The sequence below is a fragment of the Bos indicus genome, chromosome 7, assembly GCF_029378745.1.
Source record: "Bos indicus isolate NIAB-ARS_2022 breed Sahiwal x Tharparkar chromosome 7, NIAB-ARS_B.indTharparkar_mat_pri_1.0, whole genome shotgun sequence".
Taxonomy (NCBI): Eukaryota; Metazoa; Chordata; class Mammalia; order Artiodactyla; family Bovidae; genus Bos; species Bos indicus.
This window is the reverse complement of record NC_091766.1, coordinates 77,479,647-77,506,577: the sequence shown is the minus strand read 5'-3', so window position 1 is coordinate 77,506,577 and position 26,931 is coordinate 77,479,647. Positions and strand designations below refer to the sequence as shown.

At 37.0% G+C, this 26,931-nt stretch overlaps 1 long non-coding RNA gene across 1 annotated transcript in view; it reads right to left on the bottom strand.

Annotated features, from left to right (window-relative positions):
• LOC139184220 (uncharacterized) overlaps positions 1-25,469 on the bottom strand; it is a 1,143,978-nt gene extending 1,118,509 nt beyond the window's left edge. The window contains exon 1 of the long non-coding RNA XR_011567787.1: positions 25,365-25,469. This is a non-coding gene — a long non-coding RNA (uncharacterized lncRNA). The remainder of the gene's footprint in view (positions 1-25,364) is intronic.
• Between the last annotated feature and the right edge of the window lie 1,462 nt (positions 25,470-26,931).

Here is a 26,931-nt window from a genome sequence, read left to right as displayed (position 1 = left end):
TACCTTCTTCAAAGTACTAAATGATAATTAGCTGTATTTTCCACCAAAAGTACATTTCAAACCCAAATGTATTACTTTGGGGAACCATCAAGCATGGGCATGTTTAAAATCAACTTTAATTTTTGTTCAATCCCTGGATTGGGAAGATCTCTTGGAGAAGGAAATGGCAACCCACTTCAGTATTCTTGCCTGGAAAATCCCATGGACGAAGGAGCCTGGTAGACTACAGTCCATGGGGTCTCAAATAGTCGGACACAACTGAGCGACTTCACTTTAATTTTTGTAGGGATAACATGCCCTCATTTTTTTTTCCCATTAGCTCCATGGTCAGAGAGCATTCAGAGAATGCTGATTAATAAAAAGGCAAGATGGAATATCTAACATGGCTGTATTTGAAATTAATCTTCTCTGAGCCTGATGGGCCGCAGTCCATGGGGTCGCTAAGAGTTGGACAGGACTGAGCAATTTCACTTTCACTTTTCACTTTCATGCATTGGAGAAGGAAATGGCAACCCACTCCAGTGTTCTTGCCTGGAGAATCCCAGGGACAGGGGAGCCTGGTGGGCTTCCGTCTATGGGGTCACACAGAGTCGGACACGACTGAAGCGACTTAGCAGCAGCAGCTTTTAAAATGATCATTTATTAACTAGACAACACTTTACTATATTAGGAATCACTGGGGTCAGATTTCTTCACTACTCTTCATTTGTAAGGTACTTGCAAATTACCATGTCTAAGGAAAAATCAACAAAGTAAAAATGCAGCCATAAAAAGGGAGGAGATATTTGCAAACCATATATTCAAAAAGAAGTTAGTATCTAAAATACAAAAGAAACTCCTACAACTCAATAGTGAAAGACCTAATAACCTGATTTAAAGATGGGCTTGAATAGACATTTCCCCAAAGAAAATATGCAAATGACATTTCTGTTAAGAAAGGTATATGAAAAAAATGTTCAACATCACTAATCATCAGAAAAATGCAAATGGTAACCACAATAATTTATCATTTCCCATTAAAATACTGATTTCTAAAAAAGATAGTGTCAGTGAAAATGTGAGAAATTGGAACCCTTGTACATTGTTCCTAAGAATGTATAATGGTGTAGCCACTGTGGTAAAAAGTATGGAGCTTCCTCAAAATGTTAAAAATAGAACTATCCAGCAATCTCACGTCTAAGTATATATCTAAAAGAACTGAAATCAGGATGTCAAAGAGATACCAGCATTCCTATGTTCATTGCACTATTCACAAAAGTAGAAACATGGAAACAGCCTAAATATCCATCAGTGTATGAATGAATAAAGAAAGTGAGGTGTGTATATATATATATATATTCCATTGTGTGTGTGTATATATATATATATATACATACATACACAATGGAATATTGTTCAGACTTTCAAAAAGAAGGAAATCCTGCAATATGTGGCAATGTGGAATCTGTAAGATAGTATGCTAAGTGATACAAGCCAATCACACAAAGACAAATATTACATGATCGCACTTATGAGTTATCTAAATATCAGGGGCAGAAGCCGGGAGGACCCCATGCCTGAAGGGCGGCAGCCAAGAGGAGTTATCCCAGGTCCGAGGTCAGGGGCAGCGGCCAAGAGTACCAGACTGCGACGGCGCAGGAACGGCCAAGAGGAGCTATCCTGCGTCCAAGGTCAGGGGGTGCGGCCGAGAGGAGTAACCCCGCGTCCAAGGTCAGGAGCAGCTGGCAAGAGGAGTTACCCCGCACCGGAGGTCAGGAGCAGCGACCGGGAGGAGATACCCCACGCCCCAAGCCCAAGGCCAGGGGCGGCGGCCAGGAGGAGCAACCCCACATCCAAGGAGCTGTGGCTGGGCGGGCGCAGGAGGGCCTAGAGGAGCTATCCCACGTTGAAGGTCAGGAAGGGCGGCGGTGAGGAGATATCCCTCATCCAAGATAAGGAGCAATGGCTGCGCTTTGCTGGAGCAGCCATGAAGAGATACCCCACGCCCAAGGTACGAGAAATCCAAGTAAGATGGTAGGTGTTGCAAGAGGGCATCAGAGGGCAAACACACTGAAACCATACTCACAGAAAACTAGTCAATCTAATCATACTAGGACCACAGCCTTGTCTAACTCAATGAAACTAAGCCATGCCCGTGGGGCAACCCAAGACAGGCGGGTCATGGTGGAGAGATTTGACAGAATGTGGTCCACTGGAGAAGGGAATGGCAAACCACTTCAGTATTCTTGCCTTGAGAACCCCATGAACAGTATGAAAAGGCAAAATGATAGGATACTGAAAGAGAAACTCCCCAGGACAGTAGGTGCCCAATATGCTACTGGAGATCAGTGGAGAAATAACTCCAGAAAGAAAGAAAGGATGGAGCCAAAGCAAAACAATACCCAGCTGTGGATGTGACTGATGATAGAAGCAAGGTCTGATGCTGTAAAGAGCAATATTGCATAGGAACCTGGAATGTCAGGTCCATGAATCAAGGCAAATTGGAAGTGGTCAAACAGGAGATGGCAAGAGTGAATGTCGACATTCTAGGAATCAGCGAACTGAAATGGACTGGAATGGGTGACTTTAACTCAGATGACCATTATAGCTACTACTGCGAGCAGGAATCCCTCAGAAGAAATGGAGTAGCCATCATGGTCAACAAAAGAGTCCAAAATGCAGTACTTGGATGCAATCTCAAAACGACAGAATGATCTCTGTTCGTTTCCAAGGCAAACCATTCAATATCACAGTAATCCAAGTCTATGCCCCAACCAGTAATTCTGAAGAAGCTGAAGTTGAACGGTTCTATGAAGACCTACCAGACCTTTTAGAACTAACACCCAAAACAGATGTCTTTTTCATTATAGGGGACTGGAATGCAAAAGTAGGAAGTCAAGAAACACATGGAGTAACAGGCAAATTTGGCCTCGGAATACGGAATGAGCAGGGCAAAGACTGATTGAGTTTTGCCAAGAAAATGCACTGGTCATAACAAACACCCTATTCCAACAACACAAGAGAAGACTCTATACATGGACATCACCAGATGGTCAACACCGAAATCAGATTGATTATATTCTTTGCAGCCAAAGATGGAGAAGCTCTATACAGTCAGCAAAAACAAGATCAGGAGCCGACTGTGGCTCAGATCATGAACTCCTTATTGCCAAATTCAGACTTAAATTGAAGAAAGTAGGGAAAACCACTAGACCACTCAGGTATGACCTAAATCAAATCCCTTATGATTATACAGTGGAAGTGAGAAATAGATTTAAGGGCCTAGATCTGATAGAGTGCCTGATGAGCAATGGAATGAGGTTCGTGACATTGTACAGGAGACAGGAATCAAGACCATTCCCATAGAAAAGAAATGCAAAAAAGCAAAATGGCTGTCTGGGGAGGCCTTACAAATAGCTGTGAAAAGAAGAGAAGCTAAAAGCAAAGGAGAAAAGGAAAGATATAAACATCTGAATGCAGAGTTCCAAAGAATAGCAAGAAGAGATAAGAAAGCCTTCTTCAGCGATCAATGCAAAGAAATAGAGGAAAACAACAGAATGGGAAAAACTAGGGATCTCTTCAAGAAAATCAGAGATACCAAAGGAACATTTCATGAAAAGATGAGTTCGATAAAGGACAAAAATGGTATGGACCTAACAGAAGCAGAAGATATTAAGAGGAGATGGCAAGAATACACAGAAGAACTGTACAGAAAAGATCTTCATGACCCAGATAATCACGATGGTGTGATCACTGACCTAGAGCCAGACGTCCTGGAATGTGAAGTCAAGTGGGCCTTAGAAAGCATCACTACGAACAAAGCTAGTGGAGGTGATGGAATTCCAGTTGAGCTATTCCAAATCCTGAAAGACGATGCTGTGAAAGTGCTGCACTCAATATGCCAGCAAACTTGGAAAACTCAGCAGTGGCCACAGGACTGGAAAAGGTCAGTTTTCATTCCAATCCCAAAGAAAGGCAATGCCAAAGAATGCTCAAACTACTGCACAATTGCACTCATCTCACACGCTAGTAGTGTAATGCTCAAAATTCTCCAAGCCAGGCTTCAGCAATATGTGAACCGTGAACTTCCTGATGTTCAAGCTGGTTTTAAAAAAGGCAGAGGAACCAGAGATCAAATTGCCAAAATCTGCTGGATCATGGAAAAAGCAAGAGAGTCCCAGAAAAACATCTATTTCTGCTTTATTGACTATGCCAAAGCCTTTGATTGTGTGGATCACAATAAACTGGAAAATTCTGAAAGAGATGGGAATACCAGACCACCTGATCTGCCTCTTGAGAAATTTGTATGCAGGTCAGGAAGCAACAGTTAGAACTGGACATGGAACAACAGACTGGTTCCAAATAGGAAAAGGAGTTCATCAAGGCTGTATATTGTCACCCTGTTTATTTAACTTATATGCAGAGTACATCATGAGAAATGCTGGACTGGAAGAAACACAAGCTGGAATCAAGATTGCCGGGAGAAGTATCAATAACCTCAGATATGCAGATGACACCACCCTTATGGCAGAAAGTGAAGAGGAACTAAAAAGCCTCTTGATGAAAGTGAAAGTGGATAGTGAAAAAGTTGGCTTAAAGCTCAACATTCAGAAAACGAAGATCATGGCATCTGGTCCCACCACTTCATGGGAAATAGATGGGGAAACAGTGGAAACAGTGTCAGACTTTATTTTTCTGGGCTCCAAAATCACTGCAGATGGTGACTGCAGCCATGAAATTAAAAGATGCTTACACCTTGGAAGGCAAGTTATGACCAACCTAGATAGCGTATTCAAAAGCAGAGACTACTTTGCCAACAAAGGTCCGTCTAGTCAAGGCTATGGTTTTTCCTGTGGTCATGTATGGATTTGAGAGTTGGACTGTGAAGAAGGCTAAGCACTAAAGAATTGATGCTTTTGAACTGTGGTGTTGGAGAAGACTCTTGAGAGTCCCTTGGACTGCAAGGAGATCCAACCAGTCCATTCTGAAGGAGATCAGCCCTGGGATTTCTTTGGAAGGCATGATGCTAAAGCTGAAACTCCAGTACTTTGGGCACCTCATGCGAAGAGTTGACTCATTGGAAAAGACTGATACTGGGAGGGACTGGGGGCAAGAGGAGAAGGGGACGACAGAGGATGAGATGGCTAGATGGCATCACTGACTCGATGGACGGGAGTCTGAATGAACTCCGGGAGTTGGTGATGGATAGGGAGGCCTGGCGTGCTGGGATTCATGGGGTCGCAAAGAGTCGGACACGACTGAGCGACTGATCTGATCTGATCTGAAGTAGCCAAACTCATAGAAACATTAGACTGATGGTTTCCAGGGAATGGGGGAGAAGAGAAAATGGGGAGTTGAGTTGTTTTCAGTGGGTATAATTTTAGTTATTCAAAATGACCAAATCCTAGAGATTTGTTCTACAGAATTGTTCCGAAAGATATAGTACTGTATTGGGCACTTTTAATAATTTGTTGAGGTCTGATCTCTTGTTAAGTGTTTTTACAAAAAGAAAGAAGGTGGGGGAGCAAAGGGTGGAAGAAGAGAGGAAGGGATAATAATAAGAAGGGAGGGAGCAGAGGTGCAGTAGAGAAAAAAATGCCAAGTCCTCCCCTCCTGTTTTCTGGTAATCTTTATTGTGGAGGGATTACATAGACTTTTGTGGTATTGTTTTGTATTAATCTAGTCAATTATCAGAGGATTTGTGGGAAACTCTGACTAAAGGAATGATTCTGAGTCCTACATCTAAATAGAGAGGGGAAAAAAATCCAATGTAGTTCATGAATTTGGAAGATCTGACTCAATGTTAATATACACAAAAATAAGATGAGCTAAATGAGCCAGAAACTATTTTTTTAAACTGTGAATATTTCCATCCTTATATTCAGCAAATTACTGAACAAACTATATTACATCTTCAGCTTTCTATATTTATAGTGTTAGCCTTCTGCATTCCTGAACTCCATAGCATTTGTTTCAAAAAGTGCTTTGTAAATTAATGTGATGTTAACTAGGGATGTGAGTTCAAAAGGTTTCCTCTCTTAGATTTCCAAAATGAAAAGCTGACTCAAAATCAAAGCCTGTCTTTTAAGCAAACAAAGTGAGCAGATATGAACCTGGGTAAATTTGAGGGCTAAGAGATGGCTTCTGTGTGACATAAAATATTATCATTACAGAAATCTGCATTTCTAGCATTAGAACTTCCTATCAAAATGAGAACCAAATGGAGAGAGAAGACAACCAAGTTTCATCTCTAGAAATCTATCTCATGCAATGGAATAGATGGAATAGCATGTATAGATGAAATAGGTGGAATGTAATGGAATTCCACCCTGGCCCTGGAAAATATGAATGGGGGAAATTTATTTAATTAAAAGTTCTATATGTTTTTCATTCTCGGGTAAAATACAAATAATGCTGGAAAAAAAGAGAACAAAACTAAAACAATGAGAGAGAAAGCACAGGCAATTTTTTTCTTGGTTCCGTCTTTTTTGCAAGGATAGAGTGACAGGTTAGAGAAAAGTCTTGAAATACTGGGAAGAGAAGAACTATCAAAAATGAATTGTTCCTGCATTAAAATGCACTCCATTCTCTGTCTAGCTCAAGGTAATGAAGATAGCAGATATATTTTAAAAACTACAAAATATACTTATAGCAAACCCAAAGACCAAAACAGTTTTTTGTTACTTAGAGGATCATGAATATGCATGAACTACTTTTATAAGTCTTCCAAATGAGTAAATAACAGGCAGTTTTAGAGTAATTACTGAACTCTAATATTTATAGAAAACTGACCATCATGAATACATAATTATTCTGTTATGTCCACTCTAGTAAAGCAAAAGACTGTTTATTCATTTACCATGATATAAAAATCTTGTTATCTTCCTTACCATGCAGAAATGAACTGAAATACTTAGAAAATCTGTGAGTAGAATTCCCAATTTAGGGACTTCCCTGGTGGTCCAGTGGTTAAGAATACATTTTACAATATAGGGGACGTGGGTTTGATCCCTAATCAGGGAACTAAGATCCCTCATACCGTGGGGCGACTGAGCCCTTGCATTGCGACTACTGAGCCTGTGCACTCTGGAGCCCCTGAGCCATAACTTGAGAGTCTACACAGAGCTACAAAGAATCCATGCATTGCACCAAATAGATCCTGCATGCCACAGCGGAGATCCTGAGCTGCAACTAAAACCCAACACAGTCAAAAATAAATAAATTTAAAACAAAAAGAATTCTCAGTTTAGAGAAAATATACCTGTTTGAGATTAGTGTGAAAGCTTAGTCACTCAGTCGTGTCTGACTCTTTGCAACCCCATCGACTGTAGCCTACCAGGCTCCTCCGTCCATGGGATTTTCCAGGCAAGAGTACTGGAGTACTCTTCTTTCCTTCTCCAGAGCATCTTCCCCACCCAGGGATCGAAGCCGGGTCTCCCACATTGTAGGCAGACACTTTACCATCTGAGCCACCAGGGAAATCCTGAGATTAGTATACTTAACTTGAATTACTATGCCTATAAACATATAATTTACTTCATTAATAGCAAAACTGGGTTTGACTTTAAATGGAAGGATTTTATAAAGTATCTTGATGGAAATGGACACATTTATTACTCTCACAAATTTTGCTCTGAAAATCTGAGTGTTTGTGACAATATTGACATTCCTTTATAAGAGCAATTATACATTTGATTGTGTCATTTATTCTTGATGATGCAATGGGGGCATTATGATTACAATCTTCAGTAGCAATTAGAAGGGTTTAGCAAACATAAGAATCATTTCTCTTAGATTACTTTAGCAAAATAAATTAGAGAAAAAGTAATGGGAATTGGCATTTTTACATATTATTTTAAAATTAAAGTTGATGAGTATTTGTTAAAACAAAAAAAGAGGATGTGATTCATAAACATCTTTTTGTATTTTTTAAGGGCAAGAATGTTCCAGTTGTTTATATCATACATAGTAGAATTAGCAAAGATTTTAGAAAAGCTGAGTAAAACAATTCACACTTTTTCTTAATATACCAATAATTAACTACTAATCCTCATATACCATTTGCTGTGTGCCTCCCACTGTTCTTAGTGCTCTATGCATATAACTTTGATTATTAGTTGAATCCTATGATGTAAGCTGTATGATTACTCATATTTAACAGATGAGGACACTGAGTCATAAAGAAGTAGCAAGATCACTCAAAGCTGCACAGCTGAACAAAAATTCAGGCCTCAGTATTCTGGTCTAGAATCTGAGTGCTTAATCAAGATGCTTAAGAACTCACATTTTCCTACAGCACAGTTGACCAATAGTTAAACAGAAGACAGAAATGCAATCATAAGTGGTCCATCAGTTCAGTTCAGTCGCTCAGTCGTGTCCGACTCTTTGCGGCTCCATGAATTGCAGCACGCCAGGCCTCCCTGTCCATCACCAACTCCCAGAGTTCACCCAAACTCATGTCCATTGAGTCGGTGATGCCATCCAGTCATCTCATCCTCTGTCGTCCCCTTCTCCTCCTGCCCCCAATCTGTCCCATCATCAGTCTTTTCCAATGAGTCAACTCTTCTCATGAGGTGGCCAGTGTACTGGAGTTTTAGCTTTAGCATCAGTCCTTCAGCTTTAGATCAGTCCTTCAGGACTGATCTTCAGAATGGACTGGTTGGATCTCCTTGCAGTCCAAGGAACTCTCAAGAGTCTTCTCTAACACCACAGTTCAAAAGCATCAATTCTTTAGCGTGCAGCTTTCTTCACAGTCCAACTCTCACATCCATACATGACCACTGGAAAAATCATAGATAGGGCAAAACTACAGTGGTCCCAAATGGTAAAATAGAGACATGACAACCTTTAAACTTTCAAATGTCTAGTAAGATTCCTTTGTACGGTCTCTCAAATTTCACTGCAAATCTTTGGTACAAAATAAGCCACAAGTACTATAATTAGATTCATGTTATAGATAAGGAAACAGAGGCTTAAAAAGGATAGTCAGGACTTCCCTGGTGGTACAGTGGATACGAAATCCTCCTGCCAATGCAGGGGACATGGGTTCGATCCCTGGTCCAGGAAGATCCACATGCCTTGGAGCAACTAAGCCTGTGCATCTTAGTGCACAACTACTGAGCCTGCACTCTAGAGTCCAGGAGCCACAACTACTGAGCCAGCGCACCTAGAGCCTGTGCTCTGCAACAAGAGAAGACACCTCAATGAGAAGCCTGCACACTGCAATGCGGAGTAGTCCCCGCTCACTACAACTAGAGAAAGCCCGCAAGAAGCAACAAAGACCCAGTGCAGCCAAAATTTAAAACAAAAAAAGCTTAGTCAACTCACCCAATATTACACAGTAAGTGTTAGAGCTCAAAATTAAAATAGGATTCCAAATCCCCAGTGGACATTCTTAGCCAGAATGAACCACAAGTCTTTGCAAATCATTTCATGTTTCTGATCCCCATTTCTCTTCAGTATAGGGAAAATATTAATTTAGATTATCTCAATATTTCAGGCTGACATTTCCACAGTTACAAATATCATGTACTTAATGACCACATGGGACATTTTATTTTGTTGCAGCCTTGCAAAAGGATGACCTTGGTTAAGAGGGAGAAGTGTGTAGATGGACTTAACTAATAAAATTCATTTCTATCAGAACACCCACTTGAAACGGTTACCTTAATGAGGATGATACATAAAAATAAAGAAAATAACTAAGTCATGAAATATTTTTAATCTAATATATATTCCTCCAAATAGAAAATATTGATCTTCTAAAATGTATTTTCCTCAATTATATTTAAAATCTCATTGGTTTTTTTTTTTATCTTATGAGAGGTAGCAATGATCTAGAAGTCTAGGATTCTACCAAGGTTTTGATTTTCATTTGGTGAGTTTGGAATTTAAAGATTCTGACCAAGTGTATTAAGATCTGTGTTAGATGCTCTTCTTTTTTCTGTGTGTCTCTCTTAATTTAAATTCCTTACAATCTATTATAAAGCTTTAAGGGAAAAAAAAAAAAAAAAAAAAAGAGTGGAAATAAATACTCCCAGAGTAATATGGTATGTCAAGAACGAGTACGTGTTTTGTCTAAAGTCAGTGTGAAATGTGTTGAATTCCTCTGAGAAAACAACCATGTAAAAGCAAAGGCTATTATATCTTTAAGCACATAATTTACTTTATAAATGTAAGCACATACATATTCACTATCCTATGGGAATAAAACAGAACATGTACACTGGAGAATTTTGTTTCAGCAGAAAGTAGAATATTGCGATGTATCCAAATTATTCATTACAGAAAAAAAAATCTCTCCAAATAAGATGAGAAACACATATAGTTCTTACAGTCAACACTGAAGTAAGTATTTCAATACATACTCTTTGACAAATGGTGCCAAAATTTCAGCTATTTGTTTCATATATAGCAAAACCAGCAAATGAAGATTTTAGAAAAGCTGAATAAAACATTTCACACATTATCTTAAATAATTTTGTAGTTGTGTATTTTATTTATTCGTCCTGTATATTTCTGTACCTAAACATTCATGTAGAAAATCTCAACCCCTTTCTTTTTAATATTTCATGTCTTTGTTTATCCTTTTATTTTGATATTATAAAACTATATAGTCATCCATTCCACTCCTAGCTATCAATCATGCTGAAGTCTCAAATGTCTTAAGCTTCATAAATTGAGAGTCATGCTCCTTATTATTTATTCATATTGATCATATAAAATCTTACCAATAAAGGTAAATACAATGCAATGTTCGTTAGTGTTTTATAATGTGTGATTAACACATTGGTAATACATATGATTGACTACTTTTTTAACCACAGAAAAATAATTATTCATGAGAAAGGGGAAACAAAAAGATAATAAATGCTTCAAAGTATTTAGTACTATTTTCTTTAATAAGTCTCTGAATTTGAAAAAGACAAAAATTATTTTAGCATTAGTAATATTAGTCAAAATTTACTAAGGATGTATAATATATTAGGACTTGTACTAAGACCTTTAAATGTTTATAAATTAACATTCCTTAAAATTACCCAATGAGGTAGTTACTATTTTTAAAGAAATAATTTTATAAAAAATAAAAAATGGTGCAGCAGCTATGGAAAAAAAAAAAATAAAAGTAAAATGAAAGTAGATTAGGAAATTTGTTTAAAGCTATATGACTTCACCAAAAAAGTTGTGATGCAATTCAAAATCTCTCTGAATCCAAACTCTATGCTCTTAATATGCTTTATTTTATTTTATAAACATGTAACTAAATTAAATAAGCCTCTTAAGTTCCTATTAAATGCTTAGTAACATGTAGAGAGCTATGGCAAGTAGAAAAAAATTAACAAATTCAAGTTATTGCTTTTTGATCAAATCTAGTGATTTCAAAACAGTTTATTGATATGATATGAATAAGTTTAAAACTGAGTGACAAAATAATTAGTATTACAGCCCTATTTGTAAAAATAGTATATGGAGAAAATATAGAGTTAAAATTATTACATATAAGTAACCATATAGAAGTCTCAAGGTAAAAATGTATTAGGAGCATATTGGAATGGGTAGAAAAATTTTAAACTGTACTCTTCTCCATGATAGTAATGATATTCATCTTATTATTGAATATTTTGGCTTGGCCAAAGAGTTGGTTCTTCCTAGGTGGTTTAGTGGTAAAGAATTTGCCTGCCAATGCAGGAGAAAAGAAAACACGAGTTCAATCCCTGGGTTGGGAAGATCCTGGAGGAAGAAATTGCAACCCATTCCAGTTCTTGCCTGGAAAATTCTATGGACAAAGGACCCAGTAGGCTGCAGGCCATGGAGTTGCAAAGAGTTAGATTTGACTGAATACACACGCACCCACTAAAGAATTCATTTGGGTTTTTCTGTAAGGTTTTATGGAAAAAACTCTTTGGCCAATTCAATATTGAAATAAATAACAATTTTTACAATACAGACTTAGTATACTTCTATTAAACAAACTTTATTCCGACCTTGAAATATTAGAGTATCTCACCAACCATCTACTCCCTGGCTCTAAGCAAGAACATGCATCATAAAACATTACCTCTGTCCCTATGTATTTATACCTGTAATTTCTTTTCTTAATTAATATGAGATATCAAGGTGTTTAACAGATGGAACTCTCTAATTTTCATGGGTAACAAAATGCATAGAACAGAAATCTGTTGAGAAATTGTGAAGGGATAACTCCTTCCCTTTTAGCAATGATTCTTAAAAAGGGAATAATGGTTTTTAAGATGGTGATGAAAAAATGTTAAAGGAAAAATTTGAAAAAGCAAAACCGTGCCATAGAGTGGAGAGAAACAAGGAAGCAGTTCCAATGTCCATGACTATGAGTACAGAAATGCATGATGTGGCAGATAGATGTGATAGAATACTTTGTAGAGGATAGAGAGATGTAACGATTGAATGTGCCCCACATAGGCATCTATCTAAAATAGATTGCTGCTTAAGAAACAAATAGAAGGAGGTTTAAAACAAAAAAGTGTGTATACAAAGTGCAAATATGAAAGGAGAAAGCAACAATGCTTTTATTTATTCTAGTTTATATTGTTGACCATTTATAATGTGACTGGCATGGTTTTAGGTGCCTGATAGGACAGTGAAAAAAATAAAGATCCTTGCCCTAAATAATACAGTGTAGCTTAAGTAAGACAAATTATTAACCATAGGCAAATAAATAAGCATGAATGATAAATGTTAAAGAAATAATTTAGAATCAAGTAGGTGGAAGGTGAAAGTACCTGGAGGCTGAAGTGAAGGAAAGCGTTAGTTGTTCACTCGTGTCTGACTCTGTGACCCCATGGACTGAGCCCGCCAGGCTTCTCTGTCCATGGGATTCTCCAGGCAAGAACATCTGAGTGGGTAGCCAAGTCTTTTTCTAGGGGATGTTCTTGGCCCAGGTCTCCTTCATTGCTGGCAGATTGTTTACCATCCAAGCCACCACTGAAGCCCCTGGATGTCACTTGCAGTTTAATAGACTGAGATTTATTGAGAAGGTGACTTGAACATAGAGACAAGGGAATCGAAAGAGGTGGGGTCTGATACAAAAAATAAAACACACAAGGCTGAAAACATGTCAAATAACTTAGAATATATGCCTATGGAGGATAAGGATGGAAATAGGATTGAGGCATCAGTAAAACTGAATGAATGATTGAACTAATAAATGAATAAACAAATAAGTGAAAGAATAAAATAAAGACACAAACAAGAGGTAGAACTTTCACAGAATAATAATCACTGTGTGCTACAAAATGAAGAAATGATATTTCATTTTCTGTCCCTGAAATCTAATCACTTCCCCTATCCCACCCATGAAGAAACCAGTGATAGTCTCTGCTGCTAAGTCACTTCAGTCCTGTCCGACTCTACCTTAATACTAATAGGATTGTCAGATTTAGCAAATAACATAGGATACTCAAATTTTAATTCCAGATAAGCAGCAAATGCAATTTATTTTTAGCAAGAGTGTGGTTCATGCCTTATTCATCTGTTGTTTATACATGATAATATAAATATAAATAATAAAATAGGAATTATTCATGGTTTATCTGAAATTGTCATTTAACTGTGTGTACTGTATTTTACCAGACAAGCCTATACTCCAGTTCTTTTCCCATGCCATCCCTTCCTTTAACCTAACTGTCTTCTAATCCCCTTTGGAAGCTTTATTCTATGCTATATTGAGAGGATGTTGGTGGTGAAAGAAGAAAACTCAGAACAATTTTGGTGCTTAGGAAACTTATAAAAGTATCATTTTGAGATAAGCTTGATACTGAAGCCACTTTGGAGAAAAGGAATACAAGTTTAAAAGAATAAATAGATTTGAATTGAATGATGAAATACAGAAGGTCATAAAAGCTTTAGCTTACAAGTTCAGTTAGATAGTAAATTTTCATGGGGAAGGTAGAGAATGTTACCACAAATTTTATACAGCAGCACTGTCCAATATAATGGAAACCACATATGTGTTTGTAAATTTTCTGTCATGTAAACAAAAAATAAGCAAACAGGTAAAAAAGTTTTACTAACACATTTTATTTAACTCAGTATATCCAAAATATTATCATTTCCATATTAATAAATAAAAATTATTAATGAGATGTTTTACTTTTTTAAACCATTAAAATCCATTTTTTTACACTAACTTCAAGGCAATGGCAACCCACTCTGGTACTCTTGCCTGGAAAATCCCATGGATGGAGGAGCCTGGTAGGCTGCAGTCCATGGGGTCGCTAAGAGCCAGACATGACCGAGCAACTTCACTTTCACTTTTCACTTTCATGCATTGGAGAAGGAAATGGCCACCCACTCCAGTGTTCTTGCCTGGAGAATCCCAGGGACGGGGGAGCCTGGTGGGCTGCTGTCTATGGGGTCGCACAGAGTCGGACACGACTGAAGTGACTTAGCAGCAGCAACAGCATATCTAAATTTGAACTAAGCCATATTTAAAGTATTTGACAGCCCCAAGTGGCTAGTGGTTACCATATAAGATGGCACAGTTCTAGAGAAGCAATACTATAACCAACTAAATTTATATATAAGGAGAATAAAAGAGTCCTTAACAAATAGACATAAATGTAATAAATAATAAATCTCATAGTAGAGAAGTAACCATTTTACTACAAGGAAATAAAAGCAAGAGTAAAATAATATGTCTAGAGAAAAATATAATTGAGAAGGACTTTAATATCTGATAAAAGACTAACAGAAAATAAAAGGGCTGCCCTGGTAGCTCAGTTGGAAAAGAATCCACCTGCAATGAGGGAGATCCTGGTTCCATTCCTTAGTCAGAGAGATCCCTGGAGGAAGGCATGGCAACCCAGTCCAGTATTCTTGGCTGGAGAATCCTCATTGAAAGAGGAGCCTGGCAGGCTACAGTCCATGGGGTGGCAAAGAGTCCGACATGACTGAGTGACTAAGCACAGCACAGCACAGCACAGCACATAAAAATCTTCCTGATAGGGAGCTTGTTCTTTAAGTGGTGGAATCTGGGGATATGATTATCAAAAGTGGGTAGAGTTTTAGGACACCCACTCAGTTTTAGAACCCTGGTACTGGAACAAAATATCTATGAAAAATCTAGAGCAAATTTTTTCATAATTGTGAAAGTTTGAAACTATTTACTTTTGAATTAGGAATAAAACTTAACTCACTAATTCTATGAAACATGTTCTAAATTGAGTAATAAACATGAAAGAAGAAAAAAATATGTGTATGATTATAAAGAAATAATAGACTCATTATCCCATGGATAAGGTAATACAAACGAATAGACAGAAAATTCAAAGTAAAATATAAATTATTGTGATTAGAGCTTGCAAAATAGCTTATACAAAATCAATATACATTTTGATATTTGGCAAAACTAATACAATTTTGTAAAGTTTAAAAATAAAATAAAATTTAAAATAAAAAACAAAATCAATATACAAGAATCACACTGTTTTTGACAACAGAAATATCGACATTTATTAAGTATCTTCAAAATCAAATAGAAAGACATGCCAAATTCATAAATTAGAAAGCTCTGTGTTATACAGATGTCAAGTGTCCACAATCACCTTATAGATTCTGTACAATTCAACTTAAAATACAACAAGAATTTTTTTTTTTTTTAAGAGTCGAGAATCTATTTCTAAAACTTACACGGAAATCATGGTAGGCAGAATTCTAAAGATATTTCCCCAGTTTTTCCTGCTCTAATTAATAATGAGATCTCATGCCTGCAATTATATTACACAGCAAAAAGTATTTTGCAGATGTAATTAAGGTTATTAATCAGCTAACTTCAAGTCAATCAAAAAGGTGAATATAACCTAATCACATGTGACATTTTAAAAGTGGAAAGTTGTTTTTTTTTTTTGGTCTGGCAGGTAGCACAAGAGAAAGGCAGAGATTTGAAGCAGGGGTGAACGGACATATTTTTTCCGACTTGGAATTAGAGAACTTGGAAAGGATCTGATAACAGTTGCTCTAAGCTAATATAAACCCCCAGACCACAACCAGCAAAGAAACTGGAACCCTGAGTCAAAAAATCTTAAGGAAGTGAATTACAGCATCAGTAAATCTGAGCATGGAAGCCGGTTTTCCCCTGGAGACTACAGGTAAGAAGTGAAACTGGATGAGCCATTGATTTCAGCCTTGAGCAGGGAACACAGTCATGACACACTGGACTTCTTACCATAGGAATGTGAGTTAAATGGGTATTGTTCTAAAGCATCACTGTATGTAAACAATTTTGCATACAAGGTAAACCTAAAGTATGGTTCAAAATTCTTTAAGGTATTTCAGAGTAAAAAGAATAAAGTGGGATTATCCCTACCATAAATCAAGATAATTCTAAAGCTATAATCATTAATGGAGTGTGATCTGTCTATGAATGAAACTAAAGAGAACTCTTAGAAACTGACACAATGCTATTTTCAATTTGCTTTATATTCCAGGTGGTATTGTTTGTCACTGGGGAAGGAGGACCTATTCAGTAAGTAGTGTAGCAGCTCCTGTTTATTCACATTAGAAAAAAAGAAATTAGGTCCAATCTTCTTACTGCACAGAGAAATCAATCCTAGATAAATAAAAACTCTAAATGTTTAAAGTCAAAACTGTAAAACTTTACACAGAAGATGTAGGAGAATATCTTTATGACCTCAGAGAATGTAAGTAAGAATTTGTCAACAAAATCCATAGAACACAATAAAAATATATATATAAAGCAACCATGGTAAAACTATAACAGTGCAAAAAAAAAAAAAAAAAAGTAACCGCCACAACAAAACCATATATTTCTTGAAACATTATTTAAGGAAAAAGAAATAAAGTTATAAATGTTGGAATATATTTGCAAAGTACTGAAAAACTATTTGTACTAAAAAAACCTCAAAATTAGGTAGTAAATCAGTATTTTTCTAGATTACATATATATTAAAGAAGATAAAAATGACAAAAATTAGATTACGCAACTGTAATAAAGAATAGCAATATTAAGATGAAAACAATTTCTCTGTGGTCTTCATGCTTAAAAAATTTACTGAGGCTTGGAAATCCAGAGGTCATACAACTGATTGTCTAAATTTCATCATTATATTATTATTATAATATTTTAGCTTTATAGTTACCAACTTTTTTGCCTATTAGAGTCATAAAATTGAGAAATATGACAATATCAACAGTTGGTTGTCCGTTTGTGAGCCAACCTGAGCTCTTCAGATAAATACTACTGATGAGAATAAAAAATATCATCACTTTGAAAAAACAGAACATTATTTTGAAAATGTAAAGAGGCTCATACTATAAGGCAATCATATCAATTTAAAAAAAAATCCCCTTTTGTAGCTGATTCCCCATACAACTTATTTTGGAACACCTCTCTCTCTTTTCCTTCCAAAACTTTATGTCTTCTCTTTGGCTTCCCAAGCGGCACAAGTGGTAAAGAATCCATTTGCCCATGCAGGAGACTCAAAAGACATGAGTCTCATACCTGGATCAGGAAGATCCCCTAGAGCAGGAAATGGCAACTCACTCCAGACTTCTTGCCTGTAAAATCCCATGGACAGAGGAGCCAGATACGACTAAGCAACCAAGCATACACACACACTTCTGCTTCTGCTTATGTCATTCCTCATCTCTTCTTTGCTCTTATGTTTTTTTTTTTTTTCCTTTACTTTTCTCCTCTTTCTCTATGTCCAAATCCTACATATACTCTAGAGAAGTCCATAAAGAAATACTAATTCATTTTTCATTCATTCAAAAATTTGTTATTGAAGAGCTACTATGTGCCAAGTATTTAAAGCACAACAATAGATCAGATAAGTTGCCTCTACCCTTTACATGCATGCATTGCTAGGTTGGTGTGGAGACAAACAATAAAAAAGCAAATCAAGTAAATTCAGGTTGCTCTGAGGGAAAAAAGTAAACAGAGTGACTTGACTTGATAAAAACTAACTGTGGAAGTAGAAATCTATATCACATACAATATATCCTGAGGAGCATTTCTTTCCTTAATATACTGAATTTCATGTATGTAAATATATACACTCACACACATATATATGCAAGTGTGTATGGGCATACGTATACACACACAAGTATACATGTGCACACAACACATATTCCTCTCCTATTCACGACTGTGTTTCCAGATATCACAGTTCATGTTTGATTCATCAGTTTGTCTAAGTACCTTACTATAATGGGCTTCCCTGGTGGCTCAGAGGATAAAGCGTCTGCCTGCAATGCAGGAGACCTGGGTTCGATCCCTGGGTCAGGAAGATCCGCTGGAGAAGAAAATGGCAACCCACTACAGTACACTTGCCTGGAAAATCCCATGGATAGAAAAGCCTGGTAGACTACAGTCCATGGGATTGCAAAGAGTCGGACACGACTGAGCGACATCACTTTCACTTTCACTTACCGTAATAGTAACAAAACATGAATACATGTTTCCAGCTCAACAAAAGGTGCAGTCATTAGTTACTAAAAGTACCTTTCTCCTCTATTTCCAAGGTTGCACTGCTTCAGGTAACCTTGGACTGAACTTCCTCTGCCTTCTCCATCACCCTCTTTCCTGCACAGAAGCCTGATATCCCTGGTCTTCCCCTCTACTGACTGATGTGGAAGACAGGGACATTTTTGAAGAAATCCCCGTGACAGAGATTTCTGTCTGTCAGCTACACATACCTTGGGATTCTGAAGGCAGGTAATAGATGAAGACTGGGACCAGCAACTTCCAATCAGTGTAAATATAAAGCAAAAACATCTTATATTTCTTACACTACTTTGTCAAAAGGCTTCCCTTGTGGCTCAGCTGGTAAAGAATCCGCCCGCAAGGCAGGAGGCCTGGGTTCGATCCCTGGGTTGAGAAGTTCCCCTGGAGAAGGGAAAGGCTACCCACTCCAGCATTCTGGCCTGGAGAATTCCATGACTGTATAGGCCATGGGGTCGCAAAGAGTCAGACACAACTGAGTAACTTTCACTTTCACTTTGTCTAATAATAGAAACATTTAAAAATCTTAGGGTAAAAATAATTGAATTTTTTTCATAATGACAATCTTTGATTCTATGTAATTCTCTGAATTTCTAAGTATTGACATAGGAAATAGTCCTATATGTGTGAACCAGTAGTGTATTTTCTGTAAGACTGTCAAGGTCTCATTGCATGGTAGTAAAACCACTTTTCAGAAAGTTCATACTAATTAAAACACACACTAACTGTTTACGAGCCTGCCTGTTTCTACCAAAACAAACAGGGAGGATTTCATCTTTTAAATTTTTTTCTGTTTTAGAAAGAAAAAAAAGGTTCCTTTATATATATATTTTTAGTTTCCTTTCCCTTATATTATGACTGAAATTAAACTATTTTTATATGCTTATTATTCTTTTGTAGTTTTTATACTTTGAAATCTCTTTACCATTGTTGACCATTAAAAAAAAGAAAGACTTTAGAGTTTTCAAAATTCTTTAACTTCTGAATTTTGGAAAAGTATTTCCCCAGTTCACTATTTATCATTTAATTTTGTTAATAATGACTTTTGATGTATAAATGCTTGTAAATTTTAATTCAAGTGTATTGATCTTACCCTTGGTGATTGTCTTTGTTGATTTCATACTTTAAAAATCTGTTATGCTTAGAAGTCTACAGATCACACAAAGTAATTACCCAAATTGTCATTTCATTATAATTTTAGCTTTACATTTACCCTAAATTGACTTTCCATTAATTTATGATTTAGCTTCTAAATTTCCCTGTTGAATATATTTTGGTGTATGATATGAAATGGGGATCTGTATTACTGTCCTCTCCTAAAGATAGCCAATATTCGAATTCCATTTATAATCCTTTTGCAAATGGTTTGTAATATTTTATTAATTCTACATATACTGAATTCTTCATAGAATACATATATATATATTTTTTTTCTGTGTTTTCTGTTCAGTCCATTTATCTATCTTGTATGTACTGATAGATATTCTTGTGTGCACTGCTGTTTCATGTATTGTGTCTTTATGATATGTTTAGACACTAATACATTTAAAATGACTTGCCAGAGCCACCTAAGTTATATTTCTCTTTTATGTCATATTGGTTACTTTTTAGCAGCTGATTGTGAAGAAAATTTTTTTTGTCATTCTGTCTTCAACTAGGTCACTTGTTCATTCATTACCACTAAGGATTACAAATGTTTTTAATCTTTTTAAAACAAATTCTAAAATAATGATTGCTAAGATATTATAAAATAACATATTGCCCTAAAAATAAATCTTTAGCAAAGAATCACTAAATTAAACTTTACTCTTCTCTTACCTATAAAACAATTTAGTATTTGGCTTATGGATCTACATCTATAAATAGGTCACGTGAAGCCTATGGTAAGTCTAGTATTAATAGTACCCCAGTATTCAGGCCCAGCATGTTTGCATGTTTTTAAAACCAGTGTATGTCACTCTCCAGTATTTTTCCAAAATAATGATTGTCTGTAAGTGTGAGGGAGCATTACACAGAACTGAATGCTGTTTAAATAATATGGGACCACTACTGGAAAAAAAAAATCATCATTTCTTATTTAGAACATCCCTAGAACAGTGGCAAAGAAGGCAATGGCACCCCACTCCAGTACTTTTGCCTGGAAAATCCCACGGATGGAGGAGCATGGTAGGCTGCAGTCCATGGGGTCACTAAGAGTCAGACACGACTGAGCGACTTCACTTTCACTTTTCACTTTCATGCATTGGAGAAGGAAATGGCAACCCACTCCAGTGTTCTTGCCTGGAGAATCCCAGGGATGGGGGAGCCTGGTGGCTGCCGTCTATGGGGTCACACAGAGTCAGACACGACTGAAGTGACTTAGCATAGCATAGCATAAGAACAGTGGAGAATCAAGGGGGGAAAGGTTAGGCAGGGATTGAAATTAAGGAAAGGGAACTGAGATGTGTAGGAAAACAACAGGCGAGCAGAAAGGAATCGTAGAAGTGGGCATTGGGAAGGGACTGAGGAGATGTCACCTCCAATACTATCTGTCTTCCACAACTTCATACATCCACACCCATCCAAGAAGGAGGAGAGAATTAGGAAATCAAGCCTAGTATTGTTATGCAGATATTTCATTCTAACAAGGAGTGTTTCATTTAAATATAATGCTGTTTGGTTTGTGCAAAACTGAAACTGATACATTTGTAAAGGTTTCTTTGTACTATTTCTAATCTATAATTTAACAGATTTGTTCCACCAGAACAAACATTTGCTGAATGTCATGGAAATGGATTTGAAAAGTATAATGTCAGCAAGATCACCTCTGAACACAACAGTTGAAAAAGGCAGCACCTGTGTGCTGAAATACACTGATCCACCCACAAAATGGGCAATGTCTGAGAGACAGTCGGTGTGGCAGCCACGCTTGTCTTCTTATAAACACTGTTCTTTTTTCTCTCCTTAAGATGTGCCGTCAAACTCTTCCTCATATTCTGCGCAAGCAAGGGGCATTAATCACACAAGTCTGCGTGCCCATTTGTACAGAATTGTTGCCGATGATCCATCCTTTGAATAACTTATACTCCTGACCTTTCTGATCAATAAAATGAATGATAAAGGCAGAGGCTTGTGGTTTACATCTTCGTAGAAGTTGCCATCTCCTCTAAGTAGTTAAAATAAATAATTCTTTTAGTGTTATTCATTGCCTCCTGCAAGTGATATTTGTATGTGCATGGGAGTGAGATGTAGTGCATCTTCTTACCTTTGATGTTTGTTCTTGTTTGGGGGCTGCTCTTTTGACAAGCTTTCAAAAGCCCCCTACTATGAATGTCGAATTAAGTACCCTTATGAATATGCATGAACATAAACCTCATATACTCATTTTGGTGGCTACTCACTGTGCTGGGTTGCCCTGGAAGCCATTCCAAATGGTTTTGATTTTGCGTTTGAGATTCTTAATGGTGGTAATTATCTGTTGCAGCCATGCAGTACCAAATATGATGCGTGTTAGAGATACTTTAAAAAATAATAATAAAAACGACTAAAGATGCTAATTCCCACATTTTAGTTCCTACAGGGCAATTAGCCCCTAGTAATGATGTTTATATTTATATGCAAATGTTTCAGGAAAAATGAATCTTAACAGAGACTTCATATCAATACCATTGGGAGATGAGAGTATTCCATCTGTCTGTAGAAAATGCCTGCCATTAGCTCTACATGTAGCCTATTTCTGTAATAGAAACTATTTAATCTTAAGTAATTCATTCTTCATTTTGTGTTATTTTCCCTTCCTTCTGTTCTTTTATTAAGACTCTTAACTAATGTACAGTATGTGCAGCTCTTCAGGGCCTACACAAAGGTGCCCTGCCACATTTTCTTCTGAGTATCATCTGTTGTTTGAATTATTACCTAATGTCCTCCCCATTCCTCATTTTGGGATAATAATCGAGTAACCAAAGCAAGCTGCTCAAGGGGCACTTACTCATTAATATCCTCTGTTGGAGGGATTGCTACAACATGAAAAGATAGAAATATAATGAAGAAGCCAACTTTTGCATTAAAGTTGAAACTTTTGTCTAGCCTCTGGCCTGTGCATGGAGAAACTGAAACTTACAGACATGCCATGAACTTGAACTTTTTGTTTAATCGGAGATAGGGAACAGGCTCAGTCATTGCAACTTCCTACGGCAATGATCATTCTCTAGGCACTTCAAGACAATCTCTTAATACAGAGGGTTCCTTAATAACAGATCACTTTTGTCTATAATCCTTTTGTGTCCTCCCTTAAACTATCAATCGACAATTAGTTACTTAGCTAATTTCACTGGATATACTGCTTGCTTAGCTATGCTTTTTTTTTTTTTTCCCTTGCAGATGTATAAAGTGACATCCATTATTACATTTAGGAATTGCTGTTTGGTCCATGCTTTAAAGACCAGCAAGGAGCAGTTTCCTTTTCAGCTATCAGAAATAGGGTCTCTAAAACCATGACTACAGAAAACAAAAACCATTAACTGAATCTAGAACTCTAGAGGTCTACTCAATTACTGTGAAACTTAAGATTTTGAATAATGACAAAAGAAAAAAAAATCAAAGAGCACTATAGTAAGAAAGTTTTGTCATATCTATACCATCTCCATGGCAGAAATTCCTGTAAGAATAGCAATATTTAAAGGCAAGTGAACCTACTAATGGAGAAGGCAATGGCACCCCACTCCAGTACTCTTGCCTGGAAAATCCCATGGATGGAGGAGCCTAGTAGGCTGCCGTCCATAGGGTCGCTAAGAGTAGGACATGACTGAGCGTCTTCACTTTCACTTTTCACTTTCATGCATTGGAGAAGGAAATGGCAACCCACTCCAGTGTTCTTGCCTGGAGAATCCCAGGGACGGGGGAGCCTGGTGGGCTGCCGTCTATGGGGTTGCACAGAGTCGGACACGACTGAAGTGACTTAGCAGCAGCAGCAGAACCTACTAAACTTAACCAAGTTCAAGTAAATGGTAATTACTCACAACTTTCCACAGTAAAAGAGGCACCCACCTGACAACTGTGTATACACTTTCCCCTTTAACCTAGAGTAAACAAGTAAGGAAGCACCCCAGAATTTCAAAATAAGAACTAAAGTGACACAAATAACAACAGGTTTCAAAACACAGATGCTCCTTGTCACTCACAGTCAAAATGTGGAATGAAGGAGTCTGGGAAAGGGAGAAATTCAGCATCATGCCAGCGGAAAAATCTCATCAGAATCTCTTGAGATTTATCTGTCACTCTGACAGGATAATTTGATTTTAAATTCCATCACTGCTAGCCCTAATTTTTAAAATTAAATTGGAAAAAAAAAAGTGACTTCTTTTTCTCCAATATAATGAATAATAGGATAATATAAATCAAAATCAAGGGTGCCATTAATCAGACATTACAGGAAAAAAGATCTGAAAAATTTTAGGGTTTCAGGGAAGAAGAAAACTTTCCTTCCCTCACTCTCACCCACCCATCATGGAACCAGAATAAAGAGTAGTTAAAAGAGATTCTTTATGAAGTTTAGAGCATCCAAAGTTTTCCTATCAGTGTAGAATTTTAATTATTTCTCAAAAAGTCTGGCATCTTTCAAAAGAGCAGCACTTATTCAACCTCACACTGAGCCCACTTAGTGCATTATTATCATAATTCATTCCTGAATGAGAGATTTTCAGACAGTAGACAAAACACAGCAAAATGTCATAAACATGCCCTTACTTTAAGGCGTTCAAGTTAGCACCGAAAATTATACAAATGTGATAAAACTCCAATCTCTTCTCTTCCCCTTTCTTAATAAAGGGACACATAAACAATTCAAAGCCAGTAACGGATGAAAGTGACACCACTTCCAGAAAGCCGATCTACTTGAAAATCACTACCTGCTTTTTGGTTGTTTCTGTACAGCATCTCAGAATTCAGGTTGTCTCAGGCCCACAGTGATAATCAAACATTAATTAAAAGGAAAAGAATTATACCTTGACCAAAATGGCACAGAGTGCCGTATCTTGAGAACTGCTTTGTACATTTGCAGGTGACACACTCATACACTTGCCAAATATTACAGTTTCTAAAGGATGAGCACTTAATGTCAATCTGCTTGTTAGGGAATCAGGTTTGTAAAAGGTGAGCTGCAGAATTTTTTAATATGAAGTTTAAAGGTCAGAGGCGCCTCCCTTTTTGCCTCTTCTTTTAGCAAACCCAACTCTGATTGTCTCCTCCTCCACTGAGCTCTCTCTTTGTAACACTGACTTTCTGTTTAGAGAGCTAAGCTTCTCATGCCCAGACCTGCTACTCTTTAAGTTTCACTGTAAGTTTCACTCTTTAAGTTTCTCCCTGATACATTTCTGCTTCTACATAATTGAACAAAGAGACAAACTATGTCATAGTATTTATTACACATCACTGTGGCTTCCTCGGAAATAGACCAAGTACACAATACCCACTCCTTTCATTTGAGACTTAAAACCAAATGCTTCATACAATTTCATATTTGTACACTTTAGGGTTGCCTGGTTTTATATTTTGAGAAATCAAGATATTAAAAAAAATACTGCACTCACATTTTTTCAAAAAGTGTTTACACTTTCTGCTTGGTAACCTAGGCAGATACAACCTTTTGATAAAGTTTTTCAGTATTTAACATATGTGTGCACTCATACACTTATTTATATATGTATATATTCATGTGTACATGTGTGTGTATTGTATAAAATCTCAAAGTGACAGTAGCTCTACCACCATGATATAAATTGAGGAAATCTGAATGATAAATGTAAATTAATTTTCTTCAGATTTATCAAGGAAAATCCAACAATACTTACCTTCAATGATAGTTTTGTATACTGCACAGATTTTAGAAGTTTTGGAGAGCACTTACCTTACAAAATTGAGATTCCTCTCCTGTGCGTGTGCTCACCCAGGACACGTGCCAGATTCCTCATAAGCAGTGTAGCTTAAATTGCAACTTCACACCTGTTGCAAATTTAAAAGTATGATTTTAATACAGAAGAAAAATAATTTTATTCAAGTTTTATGTTAGTTTAATCAATAAGCTTTAAAAATGCAAATATTAATACATACACACAGGGTTTGGGGTGTTAGATGATCTAACACAATGTTTAATTTTTTTTTTCTAGACAACTGTCAAATGTGATAAAACACAAATGATGGAAGATTAGTATAAAAATTGCATTAAGATATGTGCTCTTAAATGCCCTCATCAAAGATGTCCAGCTCTTAATTTCAGGAAAATACTCCTCAAAGATTTCACCTTCATCCTGAACACAGCTGTGGTAAGCTAGTTAAGGTCCACCGAATCCAATTAGAGCAGCTTTCTGGGAAAGGAATTGTGATTCTTGACATTAGGGCAATATACTGCATGCTGTTTTCACTTGAAGGAGGACAATGTTAGCTACAATCATTTTCAGTCTGTGACTAAAAACTGTATCGTCAAACCACGGCAGACACAAAACACTTGTAAGTTCCACTGGAACCAGCCATTGGTTGTTCTGTCCTCAGGGCTATAGTTTGTTTATGTTCTGTTGCATAAGATCAGAAGAATATTTAGAGGCTAGAAAAATCCAGAGCAGTGGACAGAGAAGTCACTGTTGTCTGCATAACTGAAGAGGGGCTGATGTTCTGTGAATCGTAAGAAAAAGGACGTACAAGATTGATCAACTCAGATACATGCTACTGCTGCTGCTGCTAAGTCCCTTCAGTTGTGTCCGACTCTGTGCCACCCCATAGACGGCAGCCCACCAGGCTCCCCTGTCCCTGGGATTCTCCAGGCAAGCACACTGGAGTGGGTTGCCATTTCCTTCTCCAATGCATGAAAGTGAAAAGTGAAAGTGAAGTCGCTCAGTCATGTCTGACTCTTCGCAACCCCATGGACTGCAGCCCACCAGGCTCCTCCGCCCATGGGATTTTCCAGGCAAGAATACTGGAGTAGGGTGCCATTGCCTTCTCCGCAGATATATGCTACCCACTTCCTTACTCCATCAACTCTTCAATGAATTCTGACAAACTCATCTCATAAATGCCTTCTTGTTTGTTATTCCTGTTGCACATTTCCTGCCATTTCCCCTAATCTGACTTTATACTACAGTAAAATTCTGCTAACTAGTTACCCATACCTAGGCCTCCCTCCAGTTCACACTGCACTCTGCCAGAAGCAATTTTCTTAAACCGAAATACAAATCATGCCAACCTTTGACTTTTTTCACATCAATAGCTCTTCATTCTGAGATCCTTAAGGAAAAATAAAATATCCTTCATGATCATCTTCATGATCATGATTTTTGCTTATTTTGCAGATTCATCTTTTGAGTTCTCCTACCCTATCTCAAATTTTTTTAAGCTTTAGCAACACCAAACTTTAGATACAAATACACACTACATATATGATTCATTTTGCCTTTTAATCCACCTAGAAAAGTTTTATTTGT